The sequence below is a fragment of the Anomaloglossus baeobatrachus genome (assembly GCF_048569485.1).
Source record: "Anomaloglossus baeobatrachus isolate aAnoBae1 chromosome 9 unlocalized genomic scaffold, aAnoBae1.hap1 SUPER_9_unloc_5, whole genome shotgun sequence".
NCBI classification, from domain to species: domain Eukaryota; kingdom Metazoa; phylum Chordata; class Amphibia; order Anura; family Aromobatidae; genus Anomaloglossus; species Anomaloglossus baeobatrachus.
The window spans coordinates 568,343-586,807 of NW_027441823.1; the positions used below are offsets into that span (position 1 = coordinate 568,343).

Genomic DNA, 18,465 nt, shown 5'->3' on the forward strand with positions numbered 1-18,465 from the left:
CCTCCCAGCCAAGACCAAGGAAAACCCAATGAAGGGACTACACTTGATCTTAGCCAAAAGGCCGAGAAGCGATAACCAGAATTGGTTTGGGCCTCGAGTGGCACCCTGGCCTATGCCGGACACATCTTAGGGAGAGAGAGCGAGAGGGAGACAAACCCACGCCTACACAAGACATTTTGTCACCCAAGCCAACCCTTGAAAAGGCTGCTTTGCAGAGCAAAAACAAGAAGAATGGTGCGTTTTGCAGCCGCCGCCCACTGCAATGAATCTGAATAACTCCTCCTTTAGGGCGCAAGCAACTCCCCTCCCCCTTGCAGTCTTTCCAATTCACGATACAAAAAGACGGACAGGACAGGTTGCCTGACTTTCCGTCACTGCCACCCTTTGCCATCCTTACCCGTAGAAAGCCCTTTCATCATCCCCAAACCCTAATCTTTTCCCTTTCCTTCCCAGCCCCCAAACCCTGCCCTCTGTACCTTTCTCACCACCCGCTTCCCTTCTCCTGTCATCCCCCTACCACCCGGGAAAAAAAGAGATTGCCCCCTCCTTCCACTAGCCCACCCTCCCACCCAAAGAACAACTTCTTCTGCGCAGCTTGTTTTCTAGGCAGCAGCGCTATTGTGATGTCATCGGGGGGCATTGTGACAAGCCGCCAGTGTTCCGTCTCTTCATGTTGTGCACTGTTCAAACCGAAAATACATCAACAGGCAGGCTACAGAAAAGCTTACTAACAAAGGTTAGAGAGGGGCTTTCTCAGAGGGCTTTTTACAGTTTGTCTATTCCCAATTAGCCGGTTTAGTATACTTAATGAAAGTACTAATTCTTTCATAGGCCGCCCATTCTTAGTATTTGACGTTCAGGTAACAACAGGTAACTTTATTTGGAGTGGAAGCAGAGAGATAACACCAGATGCCAATTGTAGATCCTCTCACACCTGTGGTCACTGCAGCATCTGACTCCACTTTGTCCAAAAGGGATCTATTCCATTCAATTACACATGATCTAGATTAGACTGACAACAAGATACTGCACGGGACATAGCAGAGTTGGTGAAGTTGAGTGGTGATGAGTTTGCTATTTGGATGAATAAAGCAAGTAAAAAGTGTGTTAGATAAAAATTCATTTCAATTCGCTAATCGGGCTAATATGAATCAGGTGAATCGAGTTCTGCTTTTGGAAACTGGGTTAAGAAGGGGTGCACCGTTCCTGGAGGTACTGCAATACCAGGTCAATGCGTGGAGTGGACAGAGCAAGCTCTTTTTCCATCTCCCTGTTCTAAAAATCCATTTAATATATGGTCCCCAGATAGGGGACGTATCAGATATTAAACTGATAAGAACAGATTTTGATTTAATGAAGCTTTCCAAAGCACCGCAAAAAATGCATGACCGAAGTCACACCAAAAACAGTGCAAAGGCTAGGATTCGTGTGGACCCCTCCGTGAGGAGAGGGTCCCCAAAAATCAACCCCGTCCCTCCGAGCCAGAAGGCCACAGCAAGGGTCAGGGATCTTCGGTGCTCCCCCAAGCCGAAGCCTGGTTGAGCCTTGTCGTTGCTCCCAGCGTCCACCCAGGCATCTTACCCAAGTGGAGTAGAGAGCTACTAGTTGTTGGTTTCGCAGCCGAAACTGCCCGGACCGTCAACCGGTGTTGGTTTCTCAGCCCAAGGCTAACCGGACCTCCAACCGGGTGTTGGTTTCTCAGCCGAAGCTGACCCGGACCTCCAACCGGGTGTTGGTTTCTCAGCCGAAGCTGACCCGGACCTCCAACCGGGTGTTGGTTTCTCAGCCGAAGCTGACCCGGACCTCCAACCGGGTGTTGGTTTCTCAGCCCAAAGCTGAACGGACCTCCGACCATGATTATAAAAATTTCCCTTCCTAGCCAGAAGGCCGGGATAGAGCAATATGCTCAGAAAGTATGAAAGGGCAAGGTACGGTGTGCTACAGAGCCCAAGGCTTGCCGGGGTCCAAAGCCAGCAAGCTCAGACTCACTCCAGGGTCGTCAATCCTGGGGCACATTGCACCATAGCCCCCACACTTACTCAGTCTAATAGCCTCGATCCTGGTAGGGCCATGGTTTCCTCTAGATGGATATACTATCCTCCCAAAGTACTAACAAGCGCAACCTTCCAGTGTGCATTGCATCATTGTACTAAGGTGGCCGGAGCCTTAAACCACCTTTTCGAACGATACTACACTTGATCTTAGCCAAAAGGCCGAGAAGCGATAACCAGAATTGGTTTGGGCCTCGAGTGGCACCCTGGCCTATGCCGGACACATCTTAGGGAGAGAGAGCGAGAGGGAGACAAACCCACGCCTACACAAGACATTTTGTCACCCAAGCCAACCCTTGAAAAGGCTGCTTTGCAGAGCAAAAACAAGAAGAATGGTGCGTTTTGCAGCCGCCGCCCACTGCAATGAATCTGAATAACTCCTCCTTTAGGGCGCAAGCAACTCCCCTCCCCCTTGCAGTCTTTCCAATTCACGATACAAAAAGACGGACAGGACAGGTTGCCTGACTTTCCGTCACTGCCACCCTTTGCCATCCTTACCCGTAGAAAGCCCTTTCATCATCCCCAAACCCTAATCTTTTCCCTTTCCTTCCCAGCCCCCAAACCCTGCCCTCTGTACCTTTCTCACCACCCGCTTCCCTTCTCCTGTCATCCCCCTACCACCCGGGAAAAAAAGAGATTGCCCCCTCCTTCCACTAGCCCACCCTCCCACCCAAAGAACAACTTCTTCTGCGCAGCTTGTTTTCTAGGCAGCAGCGCTATTGTGATGTCATCGGGGGGCATTGTGACAAGCCGCCAGTGTTCCGTCTCTTCATGTTGTGCACTGTTCAAACCGAAAATACATCAACAGGCAGGCTACAGAAAAGCTTACTAACAAAGGTTAGAGAGGGGCTTTCTCAGAGGGCTTTTTACAGTTTGTCTATTCCCAATTAGCCGGTTTAGTATACTTAATGAAAGTACTAATTCTTTCATAGGCCGCCCATTCTTAGTATTTGACGTTCAGGTAACAACAGGTAACTTTATTTGGAGTGGAAGCAGAGAGATAACACCAGATGCCAATTGTAGATCCTCTCACACCTGTGGTCACTGCAGCATCTGACTCCACTTTGTCCAAAAGGGATCTATTCCATTCAATTACACATGATCTAGATTAGACTGACAACAAGATACTGCACGGGACATAGCAGAGTTGGTGAAGTTGAGTGGTGATGAGTTTGCTATTTGGATGAATAAAGCAAGTAAAAAGTGTGTTAGATAAAAATTCATTTCAATTCGCTAATCGGGCTAATATGAATCAGGTGAATCGAGTTCTGCTTTTGGAAACTGGGTTAAGAAGGGGTGCACCGTTCCTGGAGGTACTGCAATACCAGGTCAATGCGTGGAGTGGACAGAGCAAGCTCTTTTTCCATCTCCCTGTTCTAAAAATCCATTTAATATATGGTCCCCAGATAGGGGACGTATCAGATATTAAACTGATAAGAACAGATGAGAATTCATCCGCAAATTTCACAAAACGGTCATCGGCCACCACACAAAAGCGCAGTGCCGCAGGCGATCGCCTCCCGAGCCCAGGAACCACCAGCCATAAAGGGACGTAAGCACCAAAAGGCGCAACAATCCCCGAGGCCGGCGGTTGTGCAAGCCCGGGCCCCTCCCAGCCAAGACCAAGGCAAACCCAATGAAGGGACTACACTTGATTTTAGCCAAAAGGCCGAGAAGCGATAACCAGAATTGGTTTGGGCCTCGAGTGGCACCCTGGCCTATGCCGGACACATCTTAGGGAGAGAGAGCGAGAGGGAGACAAACCCACGCCTACACAAGACATTTTGTCACCCAAGCCAACCCTTGAAAAGGCTGCTTTGCAGAGCAAAAACAAGAAGAATGGTGCGTTTTGCAGCCGCCGCCCACTGCAATGAATCTGAATAACTCCTCCTTTAGGGCGCAAGCAACTCCCCTCCCCCTTGCAGTCTTTCCAATTCACGATACAAAAAGACGGACAGGACAGGTTGCCTGACTTTCCGTCACTGCCACCCTTTGCCATCCTTACCCGTAGAAAGCCCTTTCATCATCCCCAAACCCTAATCTTTTCCCTTTCCTTCCCAGCCCCCAAACCCTGCCCTCTGTACCTTTCTCACCACCCGCTTCCCTTCTCCTGTCATCCCCCTACCACCCGGGAAAAAAAGAGATTGCCCCCTCCTTCCACTAGCCCACCCTCCCACCCAAAGAACAACTTCTTCTGCGCAGCTTGTTTTCTAGGCAGCAGCGCTATTGTGATGTCATCGGGGGGCATTGTGACAAGCCGCCAGTGTTCCGTCTCTTCATGTTGTGCACTGTTCAAACCGAAAATACATCAACAGGCAGGCTACAGAAAAGCTTACTAACAAAGGTTAGAGAGGGGCTTTCTCAGAGGGCTTTTTACAGTTTGTCTATTCCCAATTAGCCGGTTTAGTATACTTAATGAAAGTACTAATTCTTTCATAGGCCGCCTATTCTTAGTATTTGACGTTCAGGTAACAACAGGTAACTTTATTTGGAGTGGAAGCAGAGAGATAACACCAGATGCCAATTGTAGATCCTCTCACACCTGTGGTCACTGCAGCATCTGACTCCACTTTGTCCAAAAGGGATCTATTCCATTCAATTACACATGATCTAGATTAGACTGACAACAAGATACTGCACGGGACATAGCAGAGTTGGTGAAGTTGAGTGGTGATGAGTTTGCTATTTGGATGAATAAAGCAAGTAAAAAGTGTGTTAGATAAAAATTCATTTCAATTCGCTAATCGGGCTAATATGAATCAGGTGAATCGAGTTCTGCTTTTGGAAACTGGGTTAAGAAGGGGTGCACCGTTCCTGGAGGTACTGCAATACCAGGTCAATGCGTGGAGTGGACAGAGCAAGCTCTTTTTCCATCTCCCTGTTCTAAAAATCCATTTAATATATGGTCCCCAGATAGGGGACGTATCAGATATTAAACTGATAAGAACAGATACTACACTTGATCTTAGCCAAAAGGCCGAGAAGCGATAACCAGAATTGGTTTGGGCCTCGAGTGGCACCCTGGCCTATGCCGGACACATCTTAGGGAGAGAGAGCGAGAGGGAGACAAACCCACGCCTACACAAGACATTTTGTCACCCAAGCCAACCCTTGAAAAGGCTGCTTTGCAGAGCAAAAACAAGAAGAATGGTGCGTTTTGCAGCCGCCGCCCACTGCAATGAATCTGAATAACTCCTCCTTTAGGGCGCAAGCAACTCCCCTCCCCCTTGCAGTCTTTCCAATTCACGATACAAAAAGACGGACAGGACAGGTTGCCTGACTTTCCGTCACTGCCACCCTTTGCCATCCTTACCCGTAGAAAGCCCTTTCATCATCCCCAAACCCTAATCTTTTCCCTTTCCTTCCCAGCCCCCAAACCCTGCCCTCTGTACCTTTCTCACCACCCGCTTCCCTTCTCCTGTCATCCCCCTACCACCCGGGAAAAAAAGAGATTGCCCCCTCCTTCCACTAGCCCACCCTCCCACCCAAAGAACAACTTCTTCTGCGCAGCTTGTTTTCTAGGCAGCAGCGCTATTGTGATGTCATCGGGGGGCATTGTGACAAGCCGCCAGTGTTCCGTCTCTTCATGTTGTGCACTGTTCAAACCGAAAATACATCAACAGGCAGGCTACAGAAAAGCTTACTAACAAAGGTTAGAGAGGGGCTTTCTCAGAGGGCTTTTTACAGTTTGTCTATTCCCAATTAGCCGGTTTAGTATACTTAATGAAAGTACTAATTCTTTCATAGGCCGCCCATTCTTAGTATTTGACGTTCAGGTAACAACAGGTAACTTTATTTGGAGTGGAAGCAGAGAGATAACACCAGATGCCAATTGTAGATCCTCTCACACCTGTGGTCACTGCAGCATCTGACTCCACTTTGTCCAAAAGGGATCTATTCCATTCAATTACACATGATCTAGATTAGACTGACAACAAGATACTGCACGGGACATAGCAGAGTTGGTGAAGTTGAGTGGTGATGAGTTTGCTATTTGGATGAATAAAGCAAGTAAAAAGTGTGTTAGATAAAAATTCATTTCAATTCGCTAATCGGGCTAATATGAATCAGGTGAATCGAGTTCTGCTTTTGGAAACTGGGTTAAGAAGGGGTGCACCGTTCCTGGAGGTACTGCAATACCAGGTCAATGCGTGGAGTGGACAGAGCAAGCTCTTTTTCCATCTCCCTGTTCTAAAAATCCATTTAATATATGGTCCCCAGATAGGGGACATATCAGATATTAAACTGATAAGAACAGATACTACACTTGATCTTAGCCAAAAGGCCGAGAAGCGATAACCAGAATTGGTTTGGGCCTCGAGTGGCACCCTGGCCTATGCCGGACACATCTTAGGGAGAGAGAGCGAGAGGGAGACAAACCCACGCCTACACAAGACATTTTGTCACCCAAGCCAACCCTTGAAAAGGCTGCTTTGCAGAGCAAAAACAAGAAGAATGGTGCGTTTTGCAGCCGCCGCCCACTGCAATGAATCTGAATAACTCCTCCTTTAGGGCGCAAGCAACTCCCCTCCCCCTTGCAGTCTTTCCAATTCACGATACAAAAAGACGGACAGGACAGGTTGCCTGACTTTCCGTCACTGCCACCCTTTGCCATCCTTACCCGTAGAAAGCCCTTTCATCATCCCCAAACCCTAATCTTTTCCCTTTCCTTCCCAGCCCCCAAACCCTGCCCTCTGTACCTTTCTCACCACCCGCTTCCCTTCTCCTGTCATCCCCCTACCACCCGGGAAAAAAAGAGATTGCCCCCTCCTTCCACTAGCCCACCCTCCCACCCAAAGAACAACTTCTTCTGCGCAGCTTGTTTTCTAGGCAGCAGCGCTATTGTGATGTCATCGGGGGGCATTGTGACAAGCCGCCAGTGTTCCGTCTCTTCATGTTGTGCACTGTTCAAACCGAAAATACATCAACAGGCAGGCTACAGAAAAGCTTACTAACAAAGGTTAGAGAGGGGCTTTCTCAGAGGGCTTTTTACAGTTTGTCTATTCCCAATTAGCCGGTTTAGTATACTTAATGAAAGTACTAATTCTTTCATAGGCCGCCCATTCTTAGTATTTGACGTTCAGGTAACAACAGGTAACTTTATTTGGAGTGGAAGCAGAGAGATAACACCAGATGCCAATTGTAGATCCTCTCACACCTGTGGTCACTGCAGCATCTGACTCCACTTTGTCCAAAAGGGATCTATTCCATTCAATTACACATGATCTAGATTAGACTGACAACAAGATACTGCACGGGACATAGCAGAGTTGGTGAAGTTGAGTGGTGATGAGTTTGCTATTTGGATGAATAAAGCAAGTAAAAAGTGTGTTAGATAAAAATTCATTTCAATTCGCTAATCGGGCTAATATGAATCAGGTGAATCGAGTTCTGCTTTTGGAAACTGGGTTAAGAAGGGGTGCACCGTTCCTGGAGGTACTGCAATACCAGGTCAATGCGTGGAGTGGACAGAGCAAGCTCTTTTTCCATCTCCCTGTTCTAAAAATCCATTTATATATGGTCCCCAGATAGGGGACGTATCAGATATTAAACTGATAAGAACAGATACTACACTTGATCTTAGCCAAAAGGCCGAGAAGCGATAACCAGAATTGGTTTGGGCCTCGAGTGGCACCCTGGCCTATGCCGGACACATCTTAGGGAGAGAGAGCGAGAGGGAGACAAACCCACGCCTACACAAGACATTTTGTCACCCAAGCCAACCCTTGAAAAGGCTGCTTTGCAGAGCAAAAACAAGAAGAATGGTGCGTTTTGCAGCCGCCGCCCACTGCAATGAATCTGAATAACTCCTCCTTTAGGGCGCAAGCAACTCCCCTCCCCCTTGCAGTCTTTCCAATTCACGATACAAAAAGACGGACAGGACAGGTTGCCTGACTTTCCGTCACTGCCACCCTTTGCCATCCTTACCCGTAGAAAGCCCTTTCATCATCCCCAAACCCTAATCTTTTCCCTTTCCTTCCCAGCCCCCAAACCCTGCCCTCTGTACCTTTCTCACCACCCGCTTCCCTTCTCCTGTCATCCCCCTACCACCCGGGAAAAAAAGAGATTGCCCCCTCCTTCCACTAGCCCACCCTCCCACCCAAAGAACAACTTCTTCTGCGCAGCTTGTTTTCTAGGCAGCAGCGCTATTGTGATGTCATCGGGGGGCATTGTGACAAGCCGCCAGTGTTCCGTCTCTTCATGTTGTGCACTGTTCAAACCGAAAATACATCAACAGGCAGGCTACAGAAAAGCTTACTAACAAAGGTTAGAGAGGGGCTTTCTCAGAGGGCTTTTTACAGTTTGTCTATTCCCAATTAGCCGGTTTAGTATACTTAATGAAAGTACTAATTCTTTCATAGGCCGCCCATTCTTAGTATTTGACGTTCAGGTAACAACAGGTAACTTTATTTGGAGTGGAAGCAGAGAGATAACACCAGATGCCAATTGTAGATCCTCTCACACCTGTGGTCACTGCAGCATCTGACTCCACTTTGTCCAAAAGGGATCTATTCCATTCAATTACACATGATCTAGATTAGACTGACAACAAGATACTGCACGGGACATAGCAGAGTTGGTGAAGTTGAGTGGTGATGAGTTTGCTATTTGGATGAATAAAGCAAGTAAAAAGTGTGTTAGATAAAAATTCATTTCAATTCGCTAATCGGGCTAATATGAATCAGGTGAATCGAGTTCTGCTTTTGGAAACTGGGTTAAGAAGGGGTGCACCGTTCCTGGAGGTACTGCAATACCAGGTCAATGCGTGGAGTGGACAGAGCAAGCTCTTTTTCCATCTCCCTGTTCTAAAAATCCATTTAATATATGGTCCCCAGATAGGGGACGTATCAGATATTAAACTGATAAGAACAGATACTACACTTGATCTTAGCCAAAAGGCCGAGAAGCGATAACCAGAATTGGTTTGGGCCTCGAGTGGCACCCTGGCCTATGCCGGACACATCTTAGGGAGAGAGAGCGAGAGGGAGACAAACCCACGCCTACACAAGACATTTTGTCACCCAAGCCAACCCTTGAAAAGGCTGCTTTGCAGAGCAAAAACAAGAAGAATGGTGCGTTTTGCAGCCGCCGCCCACTGCAATGAATCTGAATAACTCCTCCTTTAGGGCGCAAGCAACTCCCCTCCCCCTTGCAGTCTTTCCAATTCACGATACAAAAAGACGGACAGGACAGGTTGCCTGACTTTCCGTCACTGCCACCCTTTGCCATCCTTACCCGTAGAAAGCCCTTTCATCATCCCCAAACCCTAATCTTTTCCCTTTCCTTCCCAGCCCCCAAACCCTGCCCTCTGTACCTTTCTCACCACCCGCTTCCCTTCTCCTGTCATCCCCCTACCACCCGGGAAAAAAAGAGATTGCCCCCTCCTTCCACTAGCCCACCCTCCCACCCAAAGAACAACTTCTTCTGCGCAGCTTGTTTTCTAGGCAGCAGCGCTATTGTGATGTCATCGGGGGGCATTGTGACAAGCCGCCAGTGTTCCGTCTCTTCATGTTGTGCACTGTTCAAACCGAAAATACATCAACAGGCAGGCTACAGAAAAGCTTACTAACAAAGGTTAGAGAGGGGCTTTCTCAGAGGGCTTTTTACAGTTTGTCTATTCCCAATTAGCCGGTTTAGTATACTTAATGAAAGTACTAATTCTTTCATAGGCCGCCCATTCTTAGTATTTGACGTTCAGGTAACAACAGGTAACTTTATTTGGAGTGGAAGCAGAGAGATAACACCAGATGCCAATTGTAGATCCTCTCACACCTGTGGTCACTGCAGCATCTGACTCCACTTTGTCCAAAAGGGATCTATTCCATTCAATTACACATGATCTAGATTAGACTGACAACAAGATACTGCACGGGACATAGCAGAGTTGGTGAAGTTGAGTGGTGATGAGTTTGCTATTTGGATGAATAAAGCAAGTAAAAAGTGTGTTAGATAAAAATTCATTTCAATTCGCTAATCGGGCTAATATGAATCAGGTGAATCGAGTTCTGCTTTTGGAAACTGGGTTAAGAAGGGGTGCACCGTTCCTGGAGGTACTGCAATACCAGGTCAATGCGTGGAGTGGACAGAGCAAGCTCTTTTTCCATCTCCCTGTTCTAAAAATCCATTTAATATATGGTCCCCAGATAGGGGACGTATCAGATATTAAACTGATAAGAACAGATACTACACTTGATCTTAGCCAAAAGGCCGAGAAGCGATAACCAGAATTGGTTTGGGCCTCGAGTGGCACCCTGGCCTATGCCGGACACATCTTAGGGAGAGAGAGCGAGAGGGAGACAAACCCACGCCTACACAAGACATTTTGTCACCCAAGCCAACCCTTGAAAAGGCTGCTTTGCAGAGCAAAAACAAGAAGAATGGTGCGTTTTGCAGCCGCCGCCCACTGCAATGAATCTGAATAACTCCTCCTTTAGGGCGCAAGCAACTCCCCTCCCCCTTGCAGTCTTTCCAATTCACGATACAAAAAGACGGACAGGACAGGTTGCCTGACTTTCCGTCACTGCCACCCTTTGCCATCCTTACCCGTAGAAAGCCCTTTCATCATCCCCAAACCCTAATCTTTTCCCTTTCCTTCCCAGCCCCCAAACCCTGCCCTCTGTACCTTTCTCACCACCCGCTTCCCTTCTCCTGTCATCCCCCTACCACCCGGGAAAAAAAGAGATTGCCCCCTCCTTCCACTAGCCCACCCTCCCACCCAAAGAACAACTTCTTCTGCGCAGCTTGTTTTCTAGGCAGCAGCGCTATTGTGATGTCATCGGGGGGCATTGTGACAAGCCACCAGTGTTCCGTCTCTTCATGTTGTGCACTGTTCAAACCGAAAATACATCAACAGGCAGGCTACAGAAAAGCTTACTAACAAAGGTTAGAGAGGGGCTTTCTCAGAGGGCTTTTTACAGTTTGTCTATTCCCAATTAGCCGGTTTAGTATACTTAATGAAAGTACTAATTCTTTCATAGGCCGCCCATTCTTAGTATTTGACGTTCAGGTAACAACAGGTAACTTTATTTGGAGTGGAAGCAGAGAGATAACACCAGATGCCAATTGTAGATCCTCTCACACCTGTGGTCACTGCAGCATCTGACTCCACTTTGTCCAAAAGGGATCTATTCCATTCAATTACACATGATCTAGATTAGACTGACAACAAGATACTGCACGGGACATAGCAGAGTTGGTGAAGTTGAGTGGTGATGAGTTTGCTATTTGGATGAATAAAGCAAGTAAAAAGTGTGTTAGATAAAAATTCATTTCAATTCGCTAATCGGGCTAATATGAATCAGGTGAATCGAGTTCTGCTTTTGGAAACTGGGTTAAGAAGGGGTGCACCGTTCCTGGAGGTACTGCAATACCAGGTCAATGCGTGGAGTGGACAGAGCAAGCTCTTTTTCCATCTCCCTGTTCTAAAAATCCATTTAATATATGGTCCCCAGATAGGGGACGTATCAGATATTAAACTGATAAGAACAGATACTACACTTGATCTTAGCCAAAAGGCCGAGAAGCGATAACCAGAATTGGTTTGGGCCTCGAGTGGCACCCTGGCCTATGCCGGACACATCTTAGGGAGAGAGAGCGAGAGGGAGACAAACCCACGCCTACACAAGACATTTTGTCACCCAAGCCAACCCTTGAAAAGGCTGCTTTGCAGAGCAAAAACAAGAAGAATGGTGCGTTTTGCAGCCGCCGCCCACTGCAATGAATCTGAATAACTCCTCCTTTAGGGCGCAAGCAACTCCCCTCCCCCTTGCAGTCTTTCCAATTCACGATACAAAAAGACGGACAGGACAGGTTGCCTGACTTTCCGTCACTGCCACCCTTTGCCATCCTTACCCGTAGAAAGCCCTTTCATCATCCCCAAACCCTAATCTTTTCCCTTTCCTTCCCAGCCCCCAAACCCTGCCCTCTGTACCTTTCTCACCACCCGCTTCCCTTCTCCTGTCATCCCCCTACCACCCGGGAAAAAAAGAGATTGCCCCCTCCTTCCACTAGCCCACCCTCCCACCCAAAGAACAACTTCTTCTGCGCAGCTTGTTTTCTAGGCAGCAGCGCTATTGTGATGTCATCGGGGGGCATTGTGACAAGCCGCCAGTGTTCCGTCTCTTCATGTTGTGCACTGTTCAAACCGAAAATACATCAACAGGCAGGCTACAGAAAAGCTTACTAACAAAGGTTAGAGAGGGGCTTTCTCAGAGGGCTTTTTACAGTTTGTCTATTCCCAATTAGCCGGTTTAGTATACTTAATGAAAGTACTAATTCTTTCATAGGCCGCCCATTCTTAGTATTTGACGTTCAGGTAACAACAGGTAACTTTATTTGGAGTGGAAGCAGAGAGATAACACCAGATGCCAATTGTAGATCCTCTCACACCTGTGGTCACTGCAGCATCTGACTCCACTTTGTCCAAAAGGGATCTATTCCATTCAATTACACATGATCTAGATTAGACTGACAACAAGATACTGCACGGGACATAGCAGAGTTGGTGAAGTTGAGTGGTGATGAGTTTGCTATTTGGATGAATAAAGCAAGTAAAAAGTGTGTTAGATAAAAATTCATTTCAATTCGCTAATCGGGCTAATATGAATCAGGTGAATCGAGTTCTGCTTTTGGAAACTGGGTTAAGAAGGGGTGCACCGTTCCTGGAGGTACTGCAATACCAGGTCAATGCGTGGAGTGGACAGAGCAAGCTCTTTTTCCATCTCCCTGTTCTAAAAATCCATTTAATATATGGTCCCCAGATAGGGGACGTATCAGATATTAAACTGATAAGAACAGATACTACACTTGATCTTAGCCAAAAGGCCGAGAAGCGATAACCAGAATTGGTTTGGGCCTCGAGTGGCACCCTGGCCTATGCCGGACACATCTTAGGGAGAGAGAGCGAGAGGGAGACAAACCCACGCCTACACAAGACATTTTGTCACCCAAGCCAACCCTTGAAAAGGCTGCTTTGCAGAGCAAAAACAAGAAGAATGGTGCGTTTTGCAGCCGCCGCCCACTGCAATGAATCTGAATAACTCCTCCTTTAGGGCGCAAGCAACTCCCCTCCCCCTTGCAGTCTTTCCAATTCACGATACAAAAAGACGGACAGGACAGGTTGCCTGACTTTCCGTCACTGCCACCCTTTGCCATCCTTACCCGTAGAAAGCCCTTTCATCATCCCCAAACCCTAATCTTTTCCCTTTCCTTCCCAGCCCCCAAACCCTGCCCTCTGTACCTTTCTCACCACCCGCTTCCCTTCTCCTGTCATCCCCCTACCACCCGGGAAAAAAAGAGATTGCCCCCTCCTTCCACTAGCCCACCCTCCCACCCAAAGAACAACTTCTTCTGCGCAGCTTGTTTTCTAGGCAGCAGCGCTATTGTGATGTCATCGGGGGGCATTGTGACAAGCCGCCAGTGTTCCGTCTCTTCATGTTGTGCACTGTTCAAACCGAAAATACATCAACAGGCAGGCTACAGAAAAGCTTACTAACAAAGGTTAGAGAGGGGCTTTCTCAGAGGGCTTTTTACAGTTTGTCTATTCCCAATTAGCCGGTTTAGTATACTTAATGAAAGTACTAATTCTTTCATAGGCCGCCCATTCTTAGTATTTGACGTTCAGGTAACAACAGGTAACTTTATTTGGAGTGGAAGCAGAGAGATAACACCAGATGCCAATTGTAGATCCTCTCACACCTGTGGTCACTGCAGCATCTGACTCCACTTTGTCCAAAAGGGATCTATTCCATTCAATTACACATGATCTAGATTAGACTGACAACAAGATACTGCACGGGACATAGCAGAGTTGGTGAAGTTGAGTGGTGATGAGTTTGCTATTTGGATGAATAAAGCAAGTAAAAAGTGTGTTAGATAAAAATTCATTTCAATTCGCTAATCGGGCTAATATGAATCAGGTGAATCGAGTTCTGCTTTTGGAAACTGGGTTAAGAAGGGGTGCACCGTTCCTGGAGGTACTGCAATACCAGGTCAATGCGTGGAGTGGACAGAGCAAGCTCTTTTTCCATCTCCCTGTTCTAAAAATCCATTTAATATATGGTCCCCAGATAGGGGACGTATCAGATATTAAACTGATAAGAACAGATACTACACTTGATCTTAGCCAAAAGGCCGAGAAGCGATAACCAGAATTGGTTTGGGCCTCGAGTGGCACCCTGGCCTATGCCGGACACATCTTAGGGAGAGAGAGCGAGAGGGAGACAAACCCACGCCTACACAAGACATTTTGTCACCCAAGCCAACCCTTGAAAAGGCTGCTTTGCAGAGCAAAAACAAGAAGAATGGTGCGTTTTGCAGCCGCCGCCCACTGCAATGAATCTGAATAACTCCTCCTTTAGGGCGCAAGCAACTCCCCTCCCCCTTGCAGTCTTTCCAATTCACGATACAAAAAGACGGACAGGACAGGTTGCCTGACTTTCCGTCACTGCCACCCTTTGCCATCCTTACCCGTAGAAAGCCCTTTCATCATCCCCAAACCCTAATCTTTTCCCTTTCCTTCCCAGCCCCCAAACCCTGCCCTCTGTACCTTTCTCACCACCCGCTTCCCTTCTCCTGTCATCCCCCTACCACCCGGGAAAAAAAGAGATTGCCCCCTCCTTCCACTAGCCCACCCTCCCACCCAAAGAACAACTTCTTCTGCGCAGCTTGTTTTCTAGGCAGCAGCGCTATTGTGATGTCATCGGGGGGCATTGTGACAAGCCGCCAGTGTTCCGTCTCTTCATGTTGTGCACTGTTCAAACCGAAAATACATCAACAGGCAGGCTACAGAAAAGCTTACTAACAAAGGTTAGAGAGGGGCTTTCTCAGAGGGCTTTTTACAGTTTGTCTATTCCCAATTAGCCGGTTTAGTATACTTAATGAAAGTACTAATTCTTTCATAGGCCGCCCATTCTTAGTATTTGACGTTCAGGTAACAACAGGTAACTTTATTTGGAGTGGAAGCAGAGAGATAACACCAGATGCCAATTGTAGATCCTCTCACACCTGTGGTCACTGCAGCATCTGACTCCACTTTGTCCAAAAGGGATCTATTCCATTCAATTACACATGATCTAGATTAGACTGACAACAAGATACTGCACGGGACATAGCAGAGTTGGTGAAGTTGAGTGGTGATGAGTTTGCTATTTGGATGAATAAAGCAAGTAAAAAGTGTGTTAGATAAAAATTCATTTCAATTCGCTAATCGGGCTAATATGAATCAGGTGAATCGAGTTCTGCTTTTGGAAACTGGGTTAAGAAGGGGTGCACCGTTCCTGGAGGTACTGCAATACCAGGTCAATGCGTGGAGTGGACAGAGCAAGCTCTTTTTCCATCTCCCTGTTCTAAAAATCCATTTAATATATGGTCCCCAGATAGGGGACGTATCAGATATTAAACTGATAAGAACAGATACTACACTTGATCTTAGCCAAAAGGCCGAGAAGCGATAACCAGAATTGGTTTGGGCCTCGAGTGGCACCCTGGCCTATGCCGGACACATCTTAGGGAGAGAGAGCGAGAGGGAGACAAACCCACGCCTACACAAGACATTTTGTCACCCAAGCCAACCCTTGAAAAGGCTGCTTTGCAGAGCAAAAACAAGAAGAATGGTGCGTTTTGCAGCCGCCGCCCACTGCAATGAATCTGAATAACTCCTCCTTTAGGGCGCAAGCAACTCCCCTCCCCCTTGCAGTCTTTCCAATTCACGATACAAAAAGACGGACAGGACAGGTTGCCTGACTTTCCGTCACTGCCACCCTTTGCCATCCTTACCCGTAGAAAGCCCTTTCATCATCCCCAAACCCTAATCTTTTCCCTTTCCTTCCCAGCCCCCAAACCCTGCCCTCTGTACCTTTCTCACCACCCGCTTCCCTTCTCCTGTCATCCCCCTACCACCCGGGAAAAAAAGAGATTGCCCCCTCCTTCCACTAGCCCACCCTCCCACCCAAAGAACAACTTCTTCTGCGCAGCTTGTTTTCTAGGCAGCAGCGCTATTGTGATGTCATCGGGGGGCATTGTGACAAGCCGCCAGTGTTCCGTCTCTTCATGTTGTGCACTGTTCAAACCGAAAATACATCAACAGGCAGGCTACAGAAAAGCTTACTAACAAAGGTTAGAGAGGGGCTTTCTCAGAGGGCTTTTTACAGTTTGTCTATTCCCAATTAGCCGGTTTAGTATACTTAATGAAAGTACTAATTCTTTCATAGGCCGCCCATTCTTAGTATTTGACGTTCAGGTAACAACAGGTAACTTTATTTGGAGTGGAAGCAGAGAGATAACACCAGATGCCAATTGTAGATCCTCTCACACCTGTGGTCACTGCAGCATCTGACTCCACTTTGTCCAAAAGGGATCTATTCCATTCAATTACACATGATCTAGATTAGACTGACAACAAGATACTGCACGGGACATAGCAGAGTTGGTGAAGTTGAGTGGTGATGAGTTTGCTATTTGGATGAATAAAGCAAGTAAAAAGTGTGTTAGATAAAAATTCATTTCAATTCGCTAATCGGGCTAATATGAATCAGGTGAATCGAGTTCTGCTTTTGGAAACTGGGTTAAGAAGGGGTGCACCGTTCCTGGAGGTACTGCAATACCAGGTCAATGCGTGGAGTGGACAGAGCAAGCTCTTTTTCCATCTCCCTGTTCTAAAAATCCATTTAATATATGGTCCCCAGATAGGGGACGTATCAGATATTAAACTGATAAGAACAGATACTACACTTGATCTTAGCCAAAAGGCCGAGAAGCGATAACCAGAATTGGTTTGGGCCTCGAGTGGCACCCTGGCCTATGCCGGACACATCTTAGGGAGAGAGAGCGAGAGGGAGACAAACCCACGCCTACACAAGACATTTTGTCACCCAAGCCAACCCTTGAAAAGGCTGCTTTGCAGAGCAAAAACAAGAAGAATGGTGCGTTTTGCAGCCGCCGCCCACTGCAATGAATCTGAATAACTCCTCCTTTAGGGCGCAAGCAACTCCCCTCCCCCTTGCAGTCTTTCCAATTCACGATACAAAAAGACGGACAGGACAGGTTGCCTGACTTTCCGTCACTGCCACCCTTTGCCATCCTTACCCGTAGAAAGCCCTTTCATCATCCCCAAACCCTAATCTTTTCCCTTTCCTTCCCAGCCCCCAAACCCTGCCCTCTGTACCTTTCTCACCACCCGCTTCCCTTCTCCTGTCATCCCCCTACCACCCGGGAAAAAAAGAGATTGCCCCCTCCTTCCACTAGCCCACCCTCCCACCCAAAGAACAACTTCTTCTGCGCAGCTTGTTTTCTAGGCAGCAGCGCTATTGTGATGTCATCGGGGGGCATTGTGACAAGCCGCCAGTGTTCCGTCTCTTCATGTTGTGCACTGTTCAAACCGAAAATACATCAACAGGCAGGCTACAGAAAAGCTTACTAACAAAGGTTAGAGAGGGGCTTTCTCAGAGGGCTTTTTACAGTTTGTCTATTCCCAATTAGCCGGTTTAGTATACTTAATGAAAGTACTAATTCTTTCATAGGCCGCCCATTCTTAGTATTTGACGTTCAGGTAACAACAGGTAACTTTATTTGGAGTGGAAGCAGAGAGATAACACCAGATGCCAATTGTAGATCCTCTCACACCTGTGGTCACTGCAGCATCTGACTCCACTTTGTCCAAAAGGGATCTATTCCATTCAATTACACATGATCTAGATTAGACTGACAACAAGATACTGCACGGGACATAGCAGAGTTGGTGAAGTTGAGTGGTGATGAGTTTGCTATTTGGATGAATAAAGCAAGTAAAAAGTGTGTTAGATAAAAATTCATTTCAATTCGCTAATCGGGCTAATATGAATCAGGTGAATCGAGTTCTGCTTTTGGAAACTGGGTTAAGAAGGGGTGCACCGTTCCTGGAGGTACTGCAATACCAGGTCAATGCGTGGAGTGGACAGAGCAAGCTCTTTTTCCATCTCCCTGTTCTAAAAATCCATTTAATATATGGTCCCCAGATAGGGGACGTATCAGATATTAAACTGATAAGAACAGATACTACACTTGATCTTAGCCAAAAGGCCGAGAAGCGATAACCAGAATTGGTTTGGGCCTCGAGTGGCACCCTGGCCTATGCCGGACACATCTTAGGGAGAGAGAGCGAGAGGGAGACAAACCCACGCCTACACAAGACATTTTGTCACCCAAGCCAACCCTTGAAAAGGCTGCTTTGCAGAGCAAAAACAAGAAGAATGGTGCGTTTTGCAGCCGCCGCCCACTGCAATGAATCTGAATAACTCCTCCTTTAGGGCGCAAGCAACTCCCCTCCCCCTTGCAGTCTTTCCAATTCACGATACAAAAAGACGGACAGGACAGGTTGCCTGACTTTCCGTCACTGCCACCCTTTGCCATCCTTACCCGTAGAAAGCCCTTTCATCAT

General features: G+C 47.3%; 13 non-coding genes and 1 pseudogene across 13 annotated transcripts; all 14 read right to left on the reverse strand.

Annotated features, from left to right (window-relative positions):
- Positions 1 to 1,190: 1,190 nt before the first annotated feature.
- Positions 1,191 to 1,386, reverse strand: LOC142260290 (U2 spliceosomal RNA). The gene has a single exon (XR_012728599.1). It is a non-coding gene; the product is annotated as a U2 spliceosomal RNA (small nuclear RNA).
- A 697-nt stretch (positions 1,387 to 2,083) lies between these two features.
- On the reverse strand, positions 2,084 to 2,225 carry LOC142260335 (U2 spliceosomal RNA; annotated as a pseudogene).
- Positions 2,226 to 3,342: 1,117 nt separating this feature from the next.
- On the reverse strand, positions 3,343 to 3,527 carry LOC142260313 (U2 spliceosomal RNA). Its single transcript, XR_012728618.1, has one exon. It is a non-coding gene; the product is annotated as a U2 spliceosomal RNA (small nuclear RNA).
- Positions 3,528 to 4,849: 1,322 nt separating this feature from the next.
- Positions 4,850 to 5,040, reverse strand: LOC142260169 (U2 spliceosomal RNA). Its single transcript, XR_012728491.1, has one exon. It is a non-coding gene; the product is annotated as a U2 spliceosomal RNA (small nuclear RNA).
- Positions 5,041 to 6,157: 1,117 nt separating this feature from the next.
- LOC142259910 (U2 spliceosomal RNA) lies at positions 6,158 to 6,348 on the reverse strand. Its single transcript, XR_012728257.1, has one exon. It is a non-coding gene; the product is annotated as a U2 spliceosomal RNA (small nuclear RNA).
- A 1,117-nt stretch (positions 6,349 to 7,465) lies between these two features.
- LOC142260269 (U2 spliceosomal RNA) lies at positions 7,466 to 7,655 on the reverse strand. Its single transcript, XR_012728581.1, has one exon. It is a non-coding gene; the product is annotated as a U2 spliceosomal RNA (small nuclear RNA).
- A 1,117-nt stretch (positions 7,656 to 8,772) lies between these two features.
- On the reverse strand, positions 8,773 to 8,963 carry LOC142260170 (U2 spliceosomal RNA). Its single transcript, XR_012728492.1, has one exon. It is a non-coding gene; the product is annotated as a U2 spliceosomal RNA (small nuclear RNA).
- A 1,117-nt stretch (positions 8,964 to 10,080) lies between these two features.
- LOC142260171 (U2 spliceosomal RNA) lies at positions 10,081 to 10,271 on the reverse strand. The gene has a single exon (XR_012728493.1). It is a non-coding gene; the product is annotated as a U2 spliceosomal RNA (small nuclear RNA).
- Positions 10,272 to 11,388: 1,117 nt separating this feature from the next.
- On the reverse strand, positions 11,389 to 11,579 carry LOC142260172 (U2 spliceosomal RNA). Its single transcript, XR_012728494.1, has one exon. It is a non-coding gene; the product is annotated as a U2 spliceosomal RNA (small nuclear RNA).
- A 1,117-nt stretch (positions 11,580 to 12,696) lies between these two features.
- LOC142260174 (U2 spliceosomal RNA) lies at positions 12,697 to 12,887 on the reverse strand. Its single transcript, XR_012728495.1, has one exon. It is a non-coding gene; the product is annotated as a U2 spliceosomal RNA (small nuclear RNA).
- A 1,117-nt stretch (positions 12,888 to 14,004) lies between these two features.
- On the reverse strand, positions 14,005 to 14,195 carry LOC142260176 (U2 spliceosomal RNA). Its single transcript, XR_012728497.1, has one exon. It is a non-coding gene; the product is annotated as a U2 spliceosomal RNA (small nuclear RNA).
- A 1,117-nt stretch (positions 14,196 to 15,312) lies between these two features.
- On the reverse strand, positions 15,313 to 15,503 carry LOC142260177 (U2 spliceosomal RNA). Its single transcript, XR_012728498.1, has one exon. It is a non-coding gene; the product is annotated as a U2 spliceosomal RNA (small nuclear RNA).
- A 1,117-nt stretch (positions 15,504 to 16,620) lies between these two features.
- Positions 16,621 to 16,811, reverse strand: LOC142260178 (U2 spliceosomal RNA). The gene has a single exon (XR_012728499.1). It is a non-coding gene; the product is annotated as a U2 spliceosomal RNA (small nuclear RNA).
- A 1,117-nt stretch (positions 16,812 to 17,928) lies between these two features.
- On the reverse strand, positions 17,929 to 18,119 carry LOC142260179 (U2 spliceosomal RNA). Its single transcript, XR_012728500.1, has one exon. It is a non-coding gene; the product is annotated as a U2 spliceosomal RNA (small nuclear RNA).
- Positions 18,120 to 18,465: the final 346 nt, after the last annotated feature.